The 22,819-nt window shown below is 54.8% G+C and overlaps 1 protein-coding gene across 2 annotated transcripts in view; it reads left to right on the forward strand.

Moving 5' to 3' along the window:
- Nucleotides 1-651: 651 nt before the first annotated feature.
- The window catches only part of NCOR2 (nuclear receptor corepressor 2), a 212,469-nt gene continuing 190,301 nt past the window's right edge, over nucleotides 652-22,819 (forward strand). For both annotated transcript variants that reach the window (XM_077875269.1, XM_077875268.1), the window contains exon 1: nucleotides 652-790. The gene's annotated coding sequence lies outside the window, so the exon portion shown is untranslated. The remainder of the gene's footprint in view (nucleotides 791-22,819) is intronic.

Consider the following 22,819-nt stretch of genomic DNA (forward strand, 5'->3'; position numbering starts at 1 on the left):
CGGGGCCCTGCGCCTCGGCGGGTGGCCCTCCCTGCACACCCCCTCCCCACGCACGGCCACTCTAGAGTTATAATTTAATAGCTGAAACGCGATTCCAGTTAAGTATCTGGGGCTGGGGAGGAGGAGGGCGCGAAGCCCCACCGGAGAAGGAGGAGGGGGCGGGATGGGAGGCGCTTTCCCCCTCCTCCCTCCCTCAGGGAGCTGCTAGAAGAAACGGCGTCGCGCCCAAGTGTAAGGGTGTGTGTGTGTGTGCGCGCGTGTGTGCGCGCGCGTGTGGCAACGTGAGCGCGCGCGAGTGGGTGCGCGCAGGGCCAGGGGAGGCGACGCGGGCCCTTTAAGGAGCCCGAGGGGGCCGGGCCGGGGAGCGTCGGTGCGGGCGGGGAGCCGGGAGCTGCGAGGCCGAGCCACCGCCCCCCGGGCTCCCGCCCCGCCCCCTCCTCCCCCTCCCGCCGCCGCCGCCGCCGCCGCCGACACCGCCGCCGCCGCCGCCGCCGCCGCCGCCGCCGCCGGGGAGCGGAGCCGCGGGCAGGCCCGGCCGCACCGGAGCCCCGCGTCCGCCCGCGCCCCGCCCGAGCCGTGCGCCCGCGCCCCGCGCCCCGCGATGCGCTCCGAGTGGTGGGCCGGGGGCCCTGGGCAGGCGCCCTAGGAGGCGGCGGCGGGAGGATCGCGCCCCGGCTGGAGGCCGGGCCTGCTGCGCGCCCCCAGCCCGTTCGGCACCGCCACTTGCCTGAGCGCCCGGGCGGCCAGAGCGCGCCCCGAGCCCGGGCGCCGCCGCCGCCACCGCAGCGAGGTGAGTCGGGGCCGCGGGGAGGCGCGGGGCGCGCTTCCGGGGGGATCGGGGAAGGTCGGGCGGCGCACGCGGCGGAGTTGGCGGGGCCCCTGCACTCCTGAGTTGGCGCTCTCGGGGGTGGCCTGCTGGGGAGCGAGGCGCCCCGTGGCCGCTGCGGCCCGCGTGCGTGGGGGCGCTGGCGCTGGGGAACTTAGGGGAACTCCAGCTACCCTGCGAGGGGGCGGGAAGGGGGGAAGTGGCGTGGGGTGGGCTCGCGGGGGGACGCCCTGGAAATGCGCAGGGCAGCCCCCCGCCGTGCGCCCAGCCCTGTGGGCCTGGCCGCATGCGCCACCCTCCTCCCCAAGTAGCCCCAGGCTCGGGGGTGACACTGCGTCTTATTTTCCAGCAGGCAGCGCGGGCTTGGGGAGCCCCTGGAGATGGCACCCGGTGCTCCCCGGCCTGGCTGCTGGGGGAGGGCGCGGGGCGGGTTCCCGCCAGCGGGGGGCGGGGGCCGCTCCCGGGCGGGAGAGCAGAGGGCGCTGGGTGGGGGGTCCCCCCGGGAGAGGCGCCCCGGCCCCCCCCGCCCCCGCGGGCCGGTGTTCCTGCTGTCTGGGCCTGCCTCCCGCGGCTGGTGACGCCTCATTGGGCCGCCTCCTGGTCCCTCCCCCGGGCTGTGCGGATACTTGGGATGCCACTAGTTTGGGAAGTTGGAATTCAGAGCTGATCCCACTCGGGCTGGACCTGGAGGCCCCAGGCCCCAGTGCTGGGAGAGCATCCCCAGAGACCTGCGCAGGGGTGGGGGGACTCGTGGGGCGCGCCTTCCTCACCCCGGGCGCTGGCAGTAAAAAGCCGGAGGGAGGGAGAGAGAGAGGGCAAGGCGGGCGGGAGGGAGAGACAGGCTGTACCTGTGAGCTGCCGTCGCCCGGGCCCAATTAGCGTGGGGCGCCCGGCGGTATTTTTACATTGTAGGTTTATTTTTTTGGAAGCCAGTGTCCTCCCGCCGCCTGTCGCGCGCTCCGGCTCTCCGAGGGTCTGGTTGCAGGCAGCGGAGGCGGATCTGTGCAGTGGGCTCAGCCTCCTCCTTTCCTCCCCCTCCTACTCCTCCCCTCCCCCTCGTTGGTGAGAACTGGTTTTATTATGATTATTTTTTTTCCCTTTTTGCAGATTTGGAGGAAGGATGTGTGAGGGAGGGAGGGGGGGAGGGGTGAGGATCCCTGTGGGCTGGATGGGGGAGTTCTGGGCACGTTGGGATGTGTTATCGGTGGCCTTGACTTTGCCCTTTTTAAAACCAGATCTGGGTCTTCGCGGCTGCTTTGATATAAGGGGCTCTCAGGACCAGGCGTGAGCTAGGAGGGCGTCCCAGGGCATTGTTGTGTACCTCGTCGTGGGTGGCCTTTTTTTCTTTTCTTTTTTCTTCTTTCTTTCTTTCTTCTTTCTTTCTTTCTTTCTTTCTTTCTTTCTTTCTTTCTTTCTTTCTTTCTTTCTTTCTTTCTTTCTTTCTTTCTTTCTTTCCTCTCTCTCTCTCTCTCTTTTTCTTTCTTTCTTTTCTTTTTCTTTGATGGAGTGGGGAAAGCAATCAGAGAAAGGAAGAGATGTGAGCTGGGATAGCCGAGCCTTTTTGACAGCCTACTCTGCAACTCAACTCCCCGGGTTCAAATCTTTCTCCGGGTTCAAATCTTTCTTTTGTCACTTATCTGGCTGGGTGACCCTGGACACATTACTTAACCTGTCTGTGCCTTAGTCTTCTCAGCTGCAAAGTAGGGTAACGGTATTCCCAAGTCCCTAGGGTTGTTGTGAGAACCAGAGAGTAGTATTTGTGTGCATGTTACCATGACCACTGTTTTGTTATTATTAATTACCATTACTAGGTTCTAAAACTTGACTTTTAATCCAACGGCCTGGAAATCTTGAGAGCCGGGGCCGTCTTGCCTCTTGCTGGGGAGTGGGGGGACCAGGTGGAGGGAGGACGCCTTCTCCCCACCGGTGCCCTCCGCTTTTGCCGGTGCCGATGGAGCCGGGGCAGGTGCTGCCTGCCGCCCATTGAGCGGATGCACAGACCGAGCCGGGTGGCGGGGCGCACGCAGGCCCGGGAGCAGGTCCGGGAGCAGGTCCTGGAGCAGGCGCCGAGATGCGAGGGCATCCCGGGCGCTGTCTGGCTTCCCCGCCAGCCGCCTTGTCCCTGCTTGGAAATTTACCGCCGCCGCCGCCGCCGCCGCCGCCGCCGCCGGGTGCCCGGGGAATCTGCGGTGCCCAGACATGGGGGCGGGAGCCAGCGGGCCTCAGCCCTGGCCTCTTCCCACTGAGCTATTTATGCTTGCTCCGGGATCAATACTATTGATAAATCCATGTAAATGGTAATGTGACTGTCAGGTCCCGGTGAGGGATGGAGACCCCCTTCTGGGGCTGCGCGCATCCCCCTCCCTCCCTGGTCGAGGGTTCGCCTGCGTGGAAAGGATTTATTTGGCATAATCTGTTCTTTTCCCCCAATTAATAACACTTATACCACCTCCTAAAGATTTCTGAGAGCTCTGGAAACACGCATTTAGCTGCATGAAAGCCCTGAGCCTAGCCGGGGAGGGCGGGATTGTTCCAGGGCACGGGGTGGGGGCTTGGGCTCACTGGCACTCACCCGCTGGCACAGTGGAAAGCCTCCCCCCCACTCCCCCTGGGAGTCGTGGCCCCCAGTGCCTTGCCATTCAGGCTGCCTGGGCTGGAATACTCCCCCGCCAACTGCCCGGTGGGGGTGTCCCTTATTCTGTGTTCCCACCCCCACCTGAGGCCTGTGGGTGAGATTGGTGGTTCACACTGAGATTTGGGAATGGGAGGGTCCACCTTCAGGAGAACCCAGCCTGAGGAGCTTCTGTCTATGAGAAGCAGAAGCGCTCCAGGCAGGAGCCCACAGGCCCTTCCCTCCTCCAGCTCTCTGAACAACCGCCACCCCCCCCCATGGCACTCTGCCTCCTACGAGAGGGTTGAGAGCTTTTATTTGTCTGTTTTTCTCTTCTCTGTTTCCTTTTCATGTCTCAGCCGCTAACAGCAGCCTCCCCAGGTGACACCTCTGAAGGGAACAGCTTGCAGGAGCTGGTAATTCCTGCCCCACCTGCCCCAGGGAGGGGGTACTAGGAGGGGGGCCTGGGGAGGGCCAGCTGCCCAGGGCCAGGCCAGGCTGTCATCCTAGGAGGCCTTGCACCATGCGTGGGTATGTGGGGTCCCCAGGGATGTGATGCTTAGGGAGGGTCAGCGGCATCCTCTGAGGATCCTTGGGGGCGTCTGGAAGGGATTTTATCCCATCATTGGGCTCCTGCTCTTGGAGCTGGAGGTATTGTACATAACACAAAATACTCTATTAGGAACAGCCAACACATACCAGGCACTCATGGTGTGCCAGGCTCTGCCCCCACCAGGAATCCAGTCCTTCAGCTCTTGTGAGGTCAGTGCTATCATTATCCCATTTTATAGATAGTGAAATCGACAAGGCACAGAGTGGTTTAGTGACTTGCCCAAGGTCACACACTTAAGCTGTGGAACCAAAAATTAACACCTGGGATTGATTGCTCATGATCATGTTGGTACAGCACTAGCAGGCTACAGACCTGCTCTGTGGAACTGCTGGACAGGTTAGGAAGAAAAGAATTGTTTCTTATTGGAGCAGCACCTACAGATCTTTGCCCCAGGGGGGCAGGAGAGACATGGGGAGGGGAAAGTGCCTGAGGCAGGCCTAGCGTTTCTTTGAAGTCTCATTTTATCTTGAACATTCATGCAAATTTGGTATTCGCTTTGGCGGCTGTGTTTATTTTGAAATGAAAACATGGTTTTGAATTATTTAGCAGGGTGGATAACGGGGCTCCAGAAAGTGGTATCAGAGGAGTGCCGTGGCCTGGAGTTTCCGCATGCTGCCTGGCGTGCAGCCCTTGGGTGTTTCTGTAGCAGGCCTTGAGAGGGTCTGAGGTGGAAGGCAGCTTTTACTCATTTTACAGATGAGGGCACAGGTCAGAGGGGCCAGGCCAGCCCAAGGTCACACAGTGGTGTGACTTTTGCTTACAGTGATCAACATCATTGTGGTTACTCACCCAGTTGGGCTCAGGCGAGCCACCCTGGAGGAAGGCTCTTTCGTTTCATAGATCCGTAAAGAATCCTAAACAAACAGCAGAGGACAGACTAGGCATATTTAGTTCCTGATCCTCATGGAGGCAGCCAATTTAGCAGGTTCTGGTGCGCTCAAGCCCCAACTCAGCAATATACACGCAGTGTGCCCAGGGGCTGGCCCCTGCTTCTCAGAGTTTGGGTTCCCTGGTCTGTAAAATGGGTACATCGCTCACAGCTGGTGGGGTGGTGGAGAGGATTACAGGGCAGAAAGTGTGAGCATTGGGTTTGATGTTTGGCTCTGTAGCTTTCAGCTGTTTTGACTCTGAGCAAGTTTAACTTCCTTGAGCCTCAGTTTCCTCATCTGTAAGATGGGGATGGTGATGATAATGATGATGATGATGATCATCCTTCTGCCTTTATTGCTATGAGGACCTAATGTGTGTTGCAAGAGCTGCTGTTTATTATTTCGGCTCACCTTGTCAGAGCCAGAATGCTTCCTTGTAGAATTTATTGTGGGAACCTGGGTCATTACCCCAAGGCTGTTTGGTCATTTCTCCCTCTAAGGGGCTCCTGGGAAGGAGGATGCTCTAACAGAACGGGGTCTTGGGGTCCTGGCTATAGAAAGGGCTCCTTTGAAGTCAGACCTGGGTTCAAATTCTGCTTCCTTCAGCCAATAACTTGAGTGAAGTCTCTGACCCTTGGGCCTCTGTTTCCTTACCCTTGAGTAGGACATAACATCCAGCTCCGTGGATAGTGTGTAGCAGCACTGTCTAGTCAGCTTTCTGCTTTCGGGGACGGTGTCCTGGACCTGCGCTGCCTGTAGCCACTGGGCACACGTGGCTCTTGAGCTCCTGATATATGGCTAACAGGACTGAACTGGCAATTTTATTTCATTTTTTTAAAGGTTTTATTTATTTATTCATGAGAGACACAGAGAGAGGGAGAGGGGGAGAGAGAGAGAGAGAGACAGAGATGCAGAGACACAGGCAGAGGGAGAAGCAGGCTCCATGCAAGGGACCTGACTGGGGACTTGATCCTGGGTCTCCAGGATCATGCCCTGGGCTGAAGGCTGAGCCACCCGGGCTGCCCTATCTCATTTTAATTAACTTAAATTTAAATAGCCACATGTGGCTGTGGCTAATGGCTGCCTAATCAGATGGCTCGAGGCTGGATGATGGGAGTCAGAGTCTGTGCAGGAACAGGGCTTGGCTCTTAGCATCTGATTTTTTCCCTTTTTCATGTTTCTTGTCTCTGCCAGGTCCCAATGGGGCACCATCATATCTTGGTGGCTGCCACCACATTCTTGGGACCTGTTTCCCAGACAGCCCCTGGCTAACCCTAATGCTGACCCAGGCTCCTCCAGCCTCTGTCCTCCTGCCCGTGCTCCTGATCTCACTGCCTCCTTCTGTCCCTACCAGCCTCTGGGGCTGCTCCATCCAGTCAACCTTTCTGCCATGTGGGGAGGAGGGAGGAACATTCTAGATCTGCCCTATCCAACACCATTGCTGTAGCTGCATGTGGCACTGAGCACTTGAAGTGACTGCAACCAAGGAATGGAATTCCATTTTTTACTTAATTTTGATACATTTAGCTAGTCCTATGTGGCCTGTGGCTACTGTCTCCTTTGGGTGGCATGGTTTTAGTGCCTCCTCTGTGGACTCGGGGCCAAACGCCAGTTTTCAGACCACTGGTTAACATTCTCTTCCTGGCCCTGTAGGCAGCAGGCCTGAGTGCCCCTGAGGCCAGGATCTCTTTGCCCGGACTCTCCCTCCCCATTTGCTTCCCTGGCTGTTATTTCTCAAGTACAGAAGCAGCTCCAGGTCTGTGCAAAGCGTGGGCAGCTCTCACTTCTGAGGGCCGAGCTCTGGTGCATGGGCCTCGGGCCTGGAGGGGCTCACAGAGACTATTGCCTCCCCCCCGCCCCCCGCCATTTGTTTTCACAAGTGCAGACAATAGGGAAGGCCTACTGTCCATAAGTGTTTCATAGTTTTTTTCTGAAGAATGAATGCATGACATAACAACTAGATTAACTTTTTTTTTTTTTCCGTTGGGGGATAATGTCCCTTTCTATTGCCATTTGAAAAACATAAGAAACTAAAAAGTAATGCATTCAAAACTCCATTACTTTCTTTGGGCTTTATGAAAAGTAATTTTTATAAGAGAGAATGCCTGGGCCTGTCAGAAAGTTAAAACAGTTCATGAAGGTGTCAGGGGAGGTCTTCTGGTTTCTGCCCTCCATGCAAGGCAGTTTCCCCTCAGAGACCCTGGGCTTATGCCTGCTTAAATGGACACAAGTAATATCATACCCTAGTCACATCTTGCTTTCTTCCCCTAAGTTAAAACGTATCTTGGGGCTTATTCTGGAACATATAGAGCAAGTGTCAGCAAACTACTAGCCCACAGGCCAAAACCAGCCCACCTCCTGTTTTTGTGGGTGGGGGGGAGCAGAGGGAGAGAGAATCTTAAGCAGACTTCACGTCCAGAGTAGAGCCTGATGTAGGGCTTGATCTCACGACTTTGAGATCATGATGTGAGTTGAAATCAAGAGTTAGACGCTCAACCAACCAAGCCACCCAGGTGCCCCACCCCCCAACCTCATCTCCTGTCTTTGTATGGTGTGCATGCTAAGGATGGTTTGTGCATTTTTTTTTTTTTTTTAAAGATTTTATTTGTTTATTCATGATAGTCACAGAGAGAGAGAGAGAGAGAGAAGCAGAGCGAGAAGCAGGCTCCATGCACCGGGAGCCTGACGTGGGATTCGATCCCGGGTCTCCAGGATCGCGCCCTGGGCCAAAGGCAGGCGCCAAACTGCTGCGCCACCCAGGGATCCCTGTGCATTTTTTAATGGCTGAAAAAATAACAGGAAGATAATATTTCGTGACCTGTGAAATTCTATGAAATTTAAATTTCAGTGTCTATAATAAAGTTTTATTGGCACACAGCCACACCTATGCATTAGTGTGTTGTCTGAGTCTGTTTTCAAGCTATAGATGAAAAGTTGCAGAATTGTGACAGAGGCCCAAAGGCTTGCCAGGCCTCACGTTTTTATTGCCAGTCCCTGCTACAGAGCTACTTCATTCTTTTTTTTTTTAAACATAGAATTTTTATTTGTGTGAGGATTTTAACTTTTTAAAAAAAAATTATTCATGAGAGACACAGAGAGAGAGAGGGAGAGAGAGAGAGAGAGAGAGAGAGAGAGAGAGAGGCAGAGGGAGAAGCAGGCTCCATGCAGGGAGCCTGATGTGGGACTTGATCCCAGGTCTCTAGGATCAGGCCCTGGGCTGAAGGCAGCGCTAAACCACTGAGCCACCCAGGCTGCCCTACATCATTCTTTTTAACTTCAGAACAACCTTCTGGGGTTTTCACTGTTGATGAAACTGGGATCCCAGGGAGGATTGTGAATTTAAGAGTCACACTGAGCAGGCCCTGAAAACTCCTGCTTTTGGCCTGGCTAACTGTTCTTGCTCATGGTTATAATTCATCGTTGTAGGATTCGGTAGCAAGGGTGGGGGGATGTTAAGGCATCAGGCAGTGTAGACTGATTTTTATGATGCCTGAAGCTGTGATTCTTGCTGTACAGCGTTATGTGGTTGCTGACACACTTTCAGTGTGGTGCATCTTGTTTACCTCTTTGCTTTGGCCATCAGGAAACTTGGAGCCAGATTTGCAGCCTATATTCAGCAATGTGGTCTGGTCTGTATTTCTGTTTTACCCACTTCATCCTGATTTTACATTAGCTTGTCCCTGGTTTTTCTCTTTGCCCTGACCTCCCTCTCTGATACTATCTTACCACATGCATTCCTGAAAGTTGTCTCATCTCTGGAGGGGTGCCCTGGAGCAGGCAGAAGGAGTCAAGAAAAGCAAAACACTCTGAGATGTTTTCATGCTCATGTCCTGTGGGTGTCTGTGGGGTGGTGGGTCACCCCACTGGGGGAGATAACACCCTGGAGTCTCCTGATAGATGATCCCAGGAGGACATCAAGCTTGGCCCTGTGGAGTGTCTTAACTAAGGCCAGACCCTGGGCGATAACCAGGATCTTCGGATGCACATGTTGGGTTGGATTTGGGAAGATGACAGTGAGTGATGAGAAGGGTGACAGATGTCCCCGTTGGAGGCCCTGGAGAAGGCCCTGGAGTCGAGCAGGTGTCGGGCTCACTACTCTGGGGTCAAGTGTCATTTCTGTCTCTTCTATGTCTGGGGCCCTGGGGCCCAGCGATCTCCAAATTTTAGGGTGGTAGTCCTATGGGTGTGTCCACACTGAGAGAGGGACACCTAGGGCATCTCTTCTGAGCCTCCTTGCTCTGCTGATGTTTTCAATAGCCTCTGTCTCCTCCTGCTGATCCTGGGATACTTCTTGGAGCTGGGAAGGAAGTGGGGGAAAGAGTAAGCTATAGGGTGAGTTGTAGAAAGTGGAAGTAGGGGAGACTGGGCAGCTGGCTGCCTGGTTGTGTGTGTGCATGTGTGGGTGCATGTGTGTGCTATGCTGGAGGTGGCTGGGAGGCTTGGAGGCTTTGGGGGGGTCAGTCTGTCCTGTGGCCTGGTGGCCGAGCCTTTCTGCCTCTGGTTTCCCAGGATTGGCCCATGGCCCTGAGTCCTGGGTCTGCCTCTTACTAGCTGTGTGATGTGACCTGGACAAGCAATGGAGCCTCTGTGCACAGCTCCTCAATTTATCCACCAGTGAAATGGGGTGATGGATGACACTTCCTCAGAAGATGTAGTAGAGCAAAGGGGGCCAAGAGGCTGCCTGGGGCCAAGGCGCTCCTGCAGCCTGTGACCTCACCTCTCTCTCCTGTCCATGGCTCGTGCACCCAGGGAGCCCACCTGGGGCCAGGCAGCTGGATCCAAGGGTCTCCTGCTGGTGGCTCACAGATGTCCTAAGGAACCTCAGGCCCAAACAGTCCCCAACTGGACCCAGTGTGGGGCACAGGCCAGAGACCCCGGGGTCACCCATGCTGCCCTCCTGGCTGCCCTCCTAGAGCTTCCAGTAGCCCCCTCCCTGGTCTGCTTGTGGCCTTTGTGTCCCCACGGACCTTCTGTGGGTGCAGCTGTGCATGGGGCCCTGGTGGTACTGTGCCTGGACCTTACTCAGAGTCTTGAAAGGCTTCCCACCACCTTTCACTGCTTTGGAGGCCTGTCTGCCCAGGCGGCTGCTGACCTCTGACCTCCTCTGGGCGGGGTGGGGGTGGGGGGTGGGGCGGGGGCCAGCAATCGCTGTGCTGGGCTGGGGGCCGGGAGAGGGGAGGCTCTGGCTGGGCAGGGCGGGATGCATGGCGGGGTGGGGTGGGGAGTGGATTTTTCTCTGTGGCCCATGAAGCCTCTCTGGAAGCTGCGGTCTGGAGCAGCAGGCCTGGAGGCCGGGCCCATGGGGAGGGGTTGCCCCGGCTTGTCCTCACTCTGAACTCCGGTGCCCGCCGCAGACCCTCCGGGAGCATCGCCCAGTGCCGCGGTGGTGTCTCCGTGGCCATGGCAACCGCCTGGAACCAGGGCCCTGTTCATTAGGCTAACGAGGCAAGCCTGCTGGGCCGAGGCAGGGAGCCAGTGGGAGCCAGGACCCCATGGCCCCATGGCCGGGCTCGGCTGGTCTAGGGGGCCGCAGGGCCTGGCGGGAATCTGGGCCCCCCTCTGGGGTCCTAGGGACTTGGCCAGGCCCACAGGATGGGGTTCTGGCGGGCACTGGGTGTGAGGGTGACTCGTGTGTGGGCAGCTACTATGACCACCTGAACTGGCTGCGGGGGAGATGTAAGCAGGGAGTGGTGGGGAGGTGCCTACTTTGGCCTTCCCCCACCCCCACCCAGTAGTTTTAGGCATTTCCCCACCTCTACTCTACACCCAACCTAGGCCATTGTGCTGGATTGAATAGTGCCCCCAAGTTCCCATTCCCCCAGAACTTTGGAATGGGACCTTATGTGGAGATAGGGTTGTTTCAGCTGCACCTGAGATGAGGTGCTGGGGTAGCGTAGGCCCCAAATCCAGCATGGTGGGTGTCATTTTTAAGCAGAGGAGCAGGCCATGTGAAGAGAGGCAGACATGGGAGTGTCATGTCTCTAAGCCCAGGAGTGCTGAGGATTGCGGGCTGGAAGACCCATAGAGTCTCCGGATGGAATCACCCGCTGACAACTGCGGAACTGTGAGTTCTGCAGAGCAGAGCTGGGTGCCTGGGCTTTGGGATGACACGGTGACCAGCCTCAGTTTCCCCATCCATAAAATGGGTGCACAGTCAGATGACTTGGCTCCAGAAGGTGCTGAGGGGTTGAGTCAGATCACGCATGAAGGAGCTTGCTGCCTTCTTTTTTTTTTTATTTGCTGCCTTCTTTTGCTGAGGGCGCAGAGAAAGACCTCAACACGGGTTGGCACGCATGCTGCTGGTATTTGCGGTGTGGAAGTTCCCTTTGCCATCGTGCAGGAAGGCTGGGATATTGCAGCCAGACAACCCCAGGTGCCTGGGGGACTTAAAGCCTGTCTCCACAGGCAGGTGGCTTCTGGGTGCTACTTTGGCCTGAGATGGCACCTTTCCCACCCCCAGAAGGGAGCTCTGCAGGGGCCCAAACTAGGCCCAGGCAGTGTTTGGGGGGATTCATTTCTGCTATCTGGTGTGCGAGGAGAGACACTTGTAAACTCCAAGAAACGCAGGGCCTGAAAACACCTCCCTTGGGTAGAATTCGGTTGTTTGGTACTTCAGTTTCTACATCTATAAAATGGGGGCAGCTGCATCCCTGCCTCATTGGGGAGTGGGGTGGAGTAGGGTATTGGGTGCCTCTGACCACCTGCAGTAGATAGGTGTGCACGCCAGCCCCCCCCCCCCCGCCCCTGTGCCTGGTCTCTGGGTGGGATTGGGTTATAGCCGGCTGGGGAGCCCAGTGGGCTGCTCACCGAGCGCCTATTAAGTGGCAACTCACTTAAGCCCCACAGTGACTCCCACGTGGCCAGAACTGTTCCTTTCCCTGTTGCGTGGTGGGGAAACTAAGGCACTTGGTAGTAGTGTGAATGGCTTAGGGCACTCAGCTGGTAAGTGTCCTCCATGGTAGGCAGTTGTCACAGGTGGGGGCTGGCCTTTTCTTGGCTCTCTGTTTCCCTTGGACTGCGAGTCTGAGGGGGTGGCCTGGGTGTACCTGTATCCAGCCCTGAGCATCTCTGGCCATTCTTCCCCTAATCCAGCCTGTCTCCCTTGGGGTCACCCTTGCAGGCTCCTGGGCTGTGGCTGGCTCTGCCATGCAGGAAGCTGACCCTGCTGTCTAGGCTATAAATAGCAGCTGCAGCACAGTGGCGGCCAGGAAGCTGTATCTCAGGGCACCTGGGCTCTGGCTGCTGCCCCTTTGCTGCAGCGCCTCCCAGAACCGTCCTTCTTCCGGTGGGAATGCCAAAGTGGAAGCATGTGTGCACCCCAGCATTGTGCTGCATGTTTGCTGTGTGACCTTTGTGTTCTCAATGCCCTCTCTGTGCCCCTGAGCCCCCAGCCATGTGTTTAGGACGCCTCTCTGCTTTCTGTGCTATAACACATGTTCCCAGGGTGTCTGGAGGGTGGCTGGGAGGTATGCAGGGCAGGGTGGGTTGTTTGTCTTTGAGAGGGGGTCAGATGGTTTTAGCTTTGGAGGTGGGGGAGGTTAGTGGGAGGGGTAATCCAGGGAATCTGGGGAGGGGACATGGGACCTGTCTAGATGGGTGTGGGGGAACATGAAGAGGTGGAGCTGCCTGGAAGGTCCTGGACTGGGGATGACCATGGGGTACACTGGGCATCTGAGACCCATCCCCACTACTCGGTTCCCGTGTGACTTTTGCATGGCTTCTTTGGGCCTCAGCATACTCCTCAGATTTCCTGGCAGGAAAGAGGCACACAAAGCTTTCAAGCAAGAAAGAGCCATTTCATTGTTCCCTCTGTCATCTTCTGTGTTTTCATGGTTAATATTGCTAATGTCCTTGTGTTGTTAGGGGGCAGGGCTCCTCTTGCCCCTCTCTGGACTGTCAGGTCCTTGGGGGCCCTTGCTCCTGCAATTTCCTGAGTGGCTTTGCTGCTGGGCACTTTGGTGGCCTCTGCTCCCCCAGTCCCTGCTGACTGCCCTGCCTGGTTTCTGGCAGATGCCAGCTGCGCAGTGAAGGCTAGGGCTTGATCCTTTGGACATTTCCCAAGCGCGAGCCTCATGCTGCAGGGCCGGCGTACCTTGCAAAGCCTTCCACCTTCATGGAGGTTACCTGTCTTGTCGGTGTACATATCGTCCATGGCCTAGAGTGCACGAACACGAAGTCTAGGTTTCATTAGGGTGGCTTCCCTGTTGGCAGTCTTGCTAGATTGTGGGATACAATCCCAGGGCGATTTGTGACTGGTCCAAAAAAAAAGAAAGAAAGCTTGCCTAAGATTATTGATTGATGAGTTATCATCTTAGAGAGGGAAGTCTCTAGTGATAAGCCACAGGACTCTACCTGATTCACATTTTCATCAAAGGCTAGACTTGACACCTGTGGAGTATGTGTTTCCCGGGCAGGTGACGGAACTGGCCAGGCCTGCTCATGCTCTGTAGGAGAGGCAGTCATGTGGGCCTGGCAGCTGCCTTCTGGAGTTCAGGGTTTGGGGGGGAGGTGCGGCCATAGGAGCAGTTTCCTTGAAGCCTGTGGTCAGGAGAATAATGATCTCTCCCACAGTTGTCCATGTCCTAGTTCCCAGCAACCGTGAAGGTCTTGTCACCCGGCAAAGGGGAATTCAGGCGGTGGCTGGGATTAAGGCTGCTAATCAAGCCGACCTTGAGATGGGAAGCTACCCTGGATAATCCTGGTGGGCTCCAACTCTCCCCAAGGGTCCTTAGGAGGAGGAAGCAGGAGGTCAGAGCGGACGGAGCCTGAAAGATGCTATCCTGCTGGTTTTGAGGATGAAGGAAGGGGCACAGAGCCAGGGAATGCAGGCAGCCTCTGGAAGCCGGAAAGGGCCAGGATCGGATTCTCCTGGGGAGCCTCCAGAAGGAGTGCAGGCCTGCCGACACCTTGACTTGTAGCCCTGCTTTGGACTTGTGATCTCCAGAAATGCAATAATAAATTTTATACTGTTTTAGGTCACTAAGTGTGTGGTCATTTATTACAGCAGCCAGAGGAAACTCATACGTGGCCTGCATCTTTCCTGAGACCAGCAGCTGGGAGCAATGTGGTCATTTATTTATTTATTTAAAAAGATGGATTTGTTTATTTGAGAGAGAGAGAGGGATCGAGCAGGTGCGAGCAGGGGAGGGACAGAGAGAGAGGGAGCTTGATCCCATGACCCTGATACCATGACCTGACCCTGAGATCATGACCTGAGCTGAAATCATGTCAGACACTCAACCAACTGCACCACCCAGGTGCCCCACAATGTGGTCATTTAGATGCTGGTGTGTCCCTACTGCCAGTGACCTTGGAGTCAAGTGACTGCTCTGGGGTCTTGGCCTCAACCTAGAGCTGTGGGTAAGGGACTCTGAGCCAAGAGAGGGAACTATAAAGGGCTACTAGGGAAAAACTGACATACAAAACAAATCTGGAAGCAGGGAGGTGACCCTTTGGGAGCTTTGGAGAGGGAAAGAGGTAGTGTGAGGTAAGGATGTTGGTGTGTGTGTGTGTGTGTGTTTTCTTTTTTCTTAATTACTTCGAATCCAGTGTGGTACCTGGCCCCAGAGATGGCCAGAAAAATAACACATCCTCAGCCTATCCACCAACCTGTGATGAGCCATGGATGATTCTTCTGGGTGTGGTCTCCCAAGGGGCAGGTGTACCAGATTCTTGGAGCAGACAGGTGATGCCACACGCTGCTTCCTTCTTGGCTTTATTGAAAAGAGGGAAAAAAAAATGGCCCACACCTCTGGCTCCGAAGGCCTCTGGGCCTGTGTCCAGAAACCTGAAGCCTGCAATTAAATGAAACTAGATCCGTAGGTGGGGAGAGCTTCTCCTGCCCAGAGAGGCTCCAGAGACTAGGCCCTGGGGACCTGCTGCTGATGGATGGACTGTGGGGGGTCTGGGGGCACAGAGAAGCTGCCTCAGGGAAAGGGGAGAGGGTGGGAATGTACCAGCCAGCCTCAGTCCAAGAGGCCAGGCTCAGGGCCACCACTAAGGTGGCTGCCTTTTATTAAAACAGAAAATTGCAGGTGACTTTCTGGTCACCCAAGTCCCTTCCCTGGAGGTCACCACTTCTCCACTAGATATGTGCTCTTCTAATCCACATTTTCATGCTTCACAAGCCTCTCTGTGGATCTCTGCATGGCTTGGGGCCCTGTCCCATCTCTGGGCTGAAGAATGCATGTGGCCATGTTTTTCTGTGTGCGATGCTTTGCAGTTTGCTGTTAAGGGGAGCCATAGGACTTGGCCAGTTTTGTAGGTCAAAAGTGCTCGAATATCGACAGCTTTTATATAATTCAAGCTAGTAATTTCCTGTCCGTGCTTAGACAGCCGGCGGAGCGGAGTAGCTACAAGCAGGGATTTGATGGTGCGTGGGCTCCCACCCCATGTGAAACAAGGATCGAAATACTTACTACCTACGTTCCAGATGTGTTTTGAGGATTAGAAGTGTAACATACAAGGCATTTAAAACCACGTAGCTATAGTCATTATTATTATTCTTATATTTTTTTAAAAAATTATGATTTTGCAGTGTGTTGGTGGAGTTTGAGCTAGTTGATGGATTTTAACTTGTGTACAGATTATATTTTGTCATGGGGATGCATGACATGTGATTGGTGTATTCCATGGAGATGCCACTTGAGTTGATTGCAGTGTTTGGACCTTCTCTGAGCACCTCAGGGTGCTCATGTGCGTCCTGTCTCCTCCACATATTCTTGGGACTGGAATCTTTGGCTTGTGGCTTTTCCAGACATTGCCAGCTGGTGCTGCCCAGGGGCTACACTGGCTGACTCTCTCTGTTTTGGGGTGTGGGATCTCCCTACGGCCAAGCCCTTGGGTGGGGCATGTGGTTTGATAGCTGTCTTACAAAAAAAAAGACTGTTGGTTTTTAGAAGCAGAACAAACATGTTCTCTGTAAGTTGGAAAATTAAGAAACAAAAAGCCTGCACATAAAAAAATCCAGCTACATTCCCGCACCCCAGAGAGGGAGCATTGGCATCTTGGTGTATGTGGGTTTTGATGAAAGGGATCAGCTCTGATCTCTGCTGCCCTGAAGTGACCATGGGGCAAGGGAGCAGTGAAATATGGGGATTCTGCGGCCTCCACTCGAGACCCAGCAGGCGAGAATACTCAGGGATCGGGAGGGATTTGGTGGCTTGGAGTAGGACTTTGCATCAGCTGGATCTGGGACCCACCTCTGCCTTACAGTAGCTGTGTGACATGCATGGCTCATGGAACCTCAAAGACCCACAACTTTGTTTCCTTGCAGTGTTTTTGTGCATCCCTGTACACAGTAGGTACACAATTGATGCTTGAAGGAATGCAGTATAGTAGGGTCTCTCAGCCTAGGCACTACTGACATTTGGGTGAGATAATTCTGATCTAGTGGCTGTCCTGTGCATTCAAGGGTATTGAGCAGCATCCCTGGTCTCTGCCCACCCGGTAGATGGTCCCCCCCCCCCCCCCCACCCAATGTGATAACCAGAAAGGACTTCAGGACACTCGCTGCCCAATGTCCTTGGGGGCTGGGGTTGGTGGGCACAGTTGCCACTCCAGGACCCTTGTGGTACATGATAGGACCTCAGAGAGGACTGTCTGGAAGACAGAGAAGCCCAGGACAGTTTTCCATGGAGTCTGCCCAGTGTGTAGGTTTTCTTCATTCAGATGCTTTAAGCACCTACTATGTGCTGGGAGCTGTCCTAGGTGCTGCTAGGATTCGTCTGGGAACGAGGCAGGCAGGTGGTCTCTCTTGTTTCCTGGGCATAGCTGGACACTGTGCACTAACCATGGCTTGGCCTTGGGATATGGTGGTGACTTAAGGCCTATTCCTGTCTTAGTTTCCCCTCTCTATGACATGGGGCAAAGGTTGTCCTGAGGGTTGCAGGTGACCCTTTGAAGAACTCTGTTACCTTGGGCTGGCTGTTTCCTTTCTGGGCCTTGGTTTCCCCATCTGGAGAGTGGTGTTTGTGGTAGCACCTACCTCCTGGGCTGCCTTGGGGATTTGTGAGTTCTTTGCTCAGGCACATAGCACACAGTAGGTACCTTGTGACGGCGGGCAGATGATGTGTGCAGAGACTCTGAAGGCCAGTGTGCAGGCATCTGCCCTTGGGTTATCACAGCCTGCTGGGTGGGGGCGGGGCGTGCTGGTGGAATGCCCCCCCGGCATCCTCTCTGTGCCTGGCCATGCGAGTGGGGGTCTTGGCGGGAGGGAGAGTCCAGCTGCCCTCCTCCCCAGGCCTGTAAGGAGCCGGCTCAGTGGAGATCCCTAAGGCGATTAAGTGGGTTCATTTGATCCTGAACGTGAACTTGAGCAGGCGGCTTATCTCCTGGAGATGAAAGCCAGGCAAGCGATGAGCCACCTGGCCCAGGCAGGGAGTGTGGGATTTTATCCTCCACTCTTTGCCCAGCTGAGGCCTGTGCTGGGGGCGTTTGCCCTACCTGCCCCCGGCCCCTTCGGCTGCATGTTCAGGCTGTGTGCTTTTGATGTTGGTCTGATACTGGCGGGCACATGCCACAGTAATTCATTTGACCCTTTCAATCTCATGAACTAGCAACCATCATCACTTTCTCTGTGTTATAGGCAAATAGTTAAGGCTCAGAGAGGTCAGCTGACTTTTCCAGGGTCACACAGCATCTTGACACCCCCAACGATATTTGCCGCATATATGGGCAACAACCCCTTTTATTCCTGGGTACTGAGATTCCTGCTTCATACACTCTGACTTTACACAGGGTTAACAATAACAAGAAAAATCAGTGTAATGCCCCCATTGTAGTATAAAGGGAAATGTAAGGAAGGAGCTGCAGGCTCCCACTCAAATGAGTAAGTGCAGATTTGAGAGAAGTGAGTGCAGAAGGGTTTTTGTTCTGGAAATACATGAAAGTGACTTAAAGAAAAGAAAAAAAGCAAGTGTTTGAATTGGTTCTGGCAGGTTTTTATAATGGCCAGGTCATTTGAAAATTGTGTGGGGAGGATGACTTTCACGGCGTGGGCCTGTTTTCCCGGGCTGAGTGCCCAGCGCACGACAGCCATCATCATCTGCGTGTGTTTCTGGCATGTTCCAGGTGGGGACACCGCCTCTGAGACCCTCGCTGCTCTAACCACGTGGAAACGGTAATAGTGACAGCTGTCACATGACCACTTGTCCAGAAGCCTTCCTGGTAACGATGGATAACATGTGCTGGGAGTGGGACCGCTGCGTCGGAGACCCCTGTCCGCTTTTCTTTTCTTTTTTTTTTTTATATTTTATTTATTTATTCATGAGAGACATAGAGAGAGAGGTAGAGACATAGGCAGAAGAAGAGGCAGGCTCCTCTAGTGGAGCGCCATGTGGGACTCGATCCCGGGACTCCAGGATCACGCCCTGAGCTGAAGGCAGAAGCTCAACCGCTGAGCCACCTGGGCATCGCCCCGTGTCCGCCTTTCAGTCGGTGATAACAAAAGCAGTGATGGCAGACCAGGTGCTGTGACCCCGCCTCCTTTGTCCCCTTCTGGCTCGGATTTCTGCAGTGGCTTCTTGCTGGCCCCTGAGTCCACTCTTGTCCTTGCGGTGCTGCAGCCAGAGGGAAGCTGTCTGAGGGAGGAGGTGCCTCAGGGTCCGGCTCTCCAGGCCCTGCCGCCGCCTCCTCGGGGAAGAAAGCCAGAGGCCCTGAGGCCTGGGCGGCTCCTGCTACCTTCACACTTCTTTCCACCTGGGCATTTGCACTTGCTGTTCCCCACCTGGCATGCTGCCTCCTTGCTGTCATTAATGTCAGCTCTGATGTCACCCTCAGGAGGGCCACCCATCACTATCGTTGCTCCCCACATACCGTCTGCAGTTGCTGTGTGAAGCTCCTCGGTGGATTTATATTCCCTCATGTCTTGATGGCCTTCCCATGTCAGAGGTCACCTCCTAGGCAGCAGGAGCTACGTCTGTCTGTCTTGTCCGCGGTGGGGCCCTCGGGGTCTGGAATGGTGCCGGGACATAGGGGCTCATTCTGTGTTGTTGAGTCCCTTCGCAGGGCTGGCTGGGTCCCTTCGCAGTGAGATGGGGCCTGGCTGGGCCAGGTCTCTGTGGGCCTGGCCCAGGGGAAGGGGAGGCTGGACACAGGGCCCTTGTCCCTCAGTGGCTTCCAGCCTGTCTGGAACTGGCCAGACCCGTGCCTGCTGCTTCCTGCCCAGGGAGAGAGGCTCTTAGGGAGTCAGGGTGCAGATGGGGTCAGCGGGGTGGGGTTGCTTCCAGGGTTCATTTGGTAACATCTGAAGATACTTATGGTTGTCACAAGGCGGGGTAGAGGGCAGGGGGCAGGGAGTGCCCCAGGCCTAGTGTGCTGGGGCCAGAGATGCTGTAAACACCCTATAGGGCAAGAGCAGCCCCCGCAGGGAAGAATGATCCAGCCCAAGTGTCAGAGTGCAAGGACCTGGCATCAGGCCTCGGATGCTCAGCATCTGGGCTGTGCTCAGAGCAGGGGAGGACCGGGCAGACCTAGGTCCTCATTGCATGCTGTGTCTGCATATCTGTGACCCAGAGTGTGCCCCCGGGCAGGGTGTCTAGGCATCCCAGAGTTGCGTGTCAGGTCTGTTACCAGCACAGGCTGGCCATCAGCTGCCTTGGTGATGGGTCTCCCACATCTGCAGGGTTCCCACAGCCTGGCTGCTGGAGCCTCTCCTTTTCCCAGGGCTGAGAGCCAGCTGGGGGCCCTGCAAACACAGTTGTTGCTGTGGGAGGTCCCCCTGCAACCATCCCCTTCAGGGCCCCTTTTACAGATGGCAAGGCCAAGGCCCAGAGTGGGTTAGGCGTTGGCTCAGGGTTGCACAGCACCATAGGGGCTGGACTTAGGAGGCCTGATATTTGAGCAGGGAATGCCAGCTCTCCAGGTTCCATGGTCTCCTGCCTCTGTCTGTCTGGCTCCTCCCACTGACCAGATTCCACATCCCCTCCAGTCATTATGGCTATTTGTTTTATAATTTTTTTTTTGTTTGTTTTATAATTTTACGAATTAAAAAAAATATTTCGTGTCTGTACCTGGTCATGTTGCATTTCTGTATTATTTATGATGTTTTTTTTTATTTTAAAAATATGTTATTGTTCTATTCATATAAGGAATACTATTCAGTCACAAATAGGATTGAAGTGGGGGATCCCTGGGTGGCGCAGCGGTTTGGTGCCTGCCTTTGGCCCAGGGCGCGATCCTGGAGACCCGGGATCGAATCCCACGTCGGGCTCCCGGTGCATGGAGCCTGCTTCTCTCTCTGCTCGCCCCTCTCTCTCTCTCTCTCTGTGACTATCATAAATTAAAAAAAAAAAAAAAAAAAGATTAAAAAAATAAATAAATAAAAAAAAAGGATTGAAGTGCTGGTACATTTATAATGTGGATGAACCTTGCAAACATGTGGAGTGAAAAAAGCCAGACAGAAGGCCACACCTATCAGATTCCGTTGAAATGAAGTGTCCAGAACAAGCAAACCTGTAGAGACAGGGGGCAGATAAGTGGTTGCTGGAGGGGGTGCTGGGGGTACGGAGGTGACTGCTCATGGGCAGTGGGGGCTCCTTCCCTTTCATGTCTGGGGAATGTTCTGGAACTAGATAGGGATTGTGGTTGCACAACACTGTGAATGTCATCGGTGCACCAAGTTGTTCACTTTATAATGGTAATTTTGTGTTATGTGAATTTTGCCTCAATAAAAAAACCAATCTGGGAACTGAAAAAAGATAGTATTTATTAAGCTTTTACTCCATGCTAGACACCGTATACATTTGCTTACTGAGTCAACCCCATGAGTGAGAGTTTCCATTTCACAGGCAAGGGGCAGGCACAGAGATGTTAAGCAGCATGCCCAGGGTCACACAGCTGGAAAGCAGAGGAACCGGGGCTGGATCCTCAGGTCCCCACATCTGTGCTCCATGGCCTCCCCGTGGCCTGGAAAATGGTAGAAGTCTGTGCTTTGGTGGGGCTCCCCTGCCTGCCTGCCCTGCAGCCATGAACACCCCTGTTCGCCCCCTCCCCCACCCTCCCTTCAAAAGCAGGAACTTTCCAACACGGGGTCGGGTGCTGTGATTCAGTGTGGCTTGCTCTGGGGAGCATGGGGGGGCGCTGGGCTGTTTTCAGTTTCTGCTGAGTTTCTTGCTCTGACTCAGTGCTGCCCCTGGCCCCAGTGACCTGGGCTTCTGAACACCTGCTGAGCCGAGCTCTTGCTCATGTGAGCCATCAGAAGGAACCAGATTTGAGACCGTCACTTGCTGGCTTCTCTGGGCCTTGGCTTTCCTTTCTGTGTAGCGGGGGCATGGAAGGAGGTGTTTATTGATAGCTCTCACATCAATTAGTGGATGTGAGGGGCTGCACATGTCTGTGTGTGTGTGTCAGGCCCCTCTGTTCTCCAGGACGACCAGCTGCTGAGCCTGGTGGGTGAACGAATGGTGGCCACTGAAGCCTCCATCTCCCACCCATTGGGTCCTGCTGTAGAGGCTGGGATGGGAGCCTGTGCCCTGTGTCATCTCATCCTTGCCTGGCTCAAGGGGCTGAGTCTGGGTGTATCTGGTTCTGGGGGAGTTGATTGATGTCTGAATAGATTGGAGGCCGAGCTCCGGTCTCTGGGGAGGCAGGCTGGTTGACCTGAGCCCCCGACCTGATCTTGAACAGTGCTTCATGCTGGCCCACAGAGCAGCACCCAGCATCATCCTTGTTTTCTTTCTTTCTTTCTTTCTTTCTTTCTTTCTTTCTTTCTTTCTTTCCTTTCTTTCCTTTCTTTCCTTTCTTTCCTTTCTTTCCTTTCTTTCCTTTCTTTCCTTTCTTTCCTTTCTTCTTTTTCTTTCTTTTCTTCTTTTTCTTTTTCTTTCTTTCTTTTTCTTTTTCTTTTCTTTTCTTTTCTTTTCTTTTCTTTTTTTTCTTTTCTATTCTTTTCTTTCTTTCTTAGATTTTATGTATTCATGAGAGACACACAGAGAGGCAGAGACATAGGCAGAGGGAGAAGCAGGCCATGCAGGGAGCCCAATGTAGGATTCGATCCCAGGACCCTGGGATCACGACCTGAGCCGAAGGCAGGCGCTCAACCACTGAGCCACCCAGGTGTCCCTCATCCCTGCTTTATTGATGGGCAGCTGGGATTGATGGGGAAACAGGTTTGCAGAAGCAAGGTGACTTCCTCAGGCTTTTCAGAATGGCTGGGCTGGGGTCTGAGCCTCAGCCAACCTTACTTTAGCTGTTCTGGTTATTATTGTTTTGTACTGGAGGAAACAGCTTCAGAGAAGTTCAGCCACGAGTTTGGGGTTGTCCAGCTAGAACCTGGGTTGAATCCAGGTGTCAGGCCAGGTCCTGGGCTTCAGGGGCTCTGGATACAGGCTCCCTTGCTGGGCTTTCCTGTTCTGTCTGTGCAGTGAGCACTGCCTGAGGGATTGTCTGGACCCTCCTGGTGCATAGGTCTCTGGGCTGGTGTCAGCATGCAAGCCAGTGGGGAGCATGCAGAGGGAGGCCAGGAGAGGGAGGGGGAAGGAGGGAGGGAGGGAAGGATGATGGAGGAAATGCGCAAGGACCCTGATCTCTCTCCGAACCAGGTCAGCAGGAACCATCCTGCCCGTCCTGGGTTGCTGGAGTCCCTGGAGCATCCCTTGGGCCTCGGGTGACAAATCTCTTTCACCGTCTCTTGACCTGGACAATTAATTGCTTCTGGCGATCGATGGCTCCACGGCACCCCTGCTCTCCCAGGCAGCCCCCAGCCTCGCCCTGCAGCCACTAATGGCCCAGACCCCACTCTGGGGGCGGAGAGCCTGGGCCGGAGGCAGGAAAGGCTCTGCAGTGTTTTCCTTCTGGCTGACCATCAGGATCCGGTGGCAGGCGGCCTCTTTGAGGGGAACCCAGCTGCTAATATCTTGGAGTGCTTGCTTTGTGCTCTCTGAGAGGCAGAGACTGAATTATCT

This window comes from Canis aureus, chromosome 27 (genome assembly GCF_053574225.1).
Source record: "Canis aureus isolate CA01 chromosome 27, VMU_Caureus_v.1.0, whole genome shotgun sequence".
NCBI lineage: Eukaryota > Metazoa > Chordata > Mammalia > Carnivora > Canidae > Canis > Canis aureus.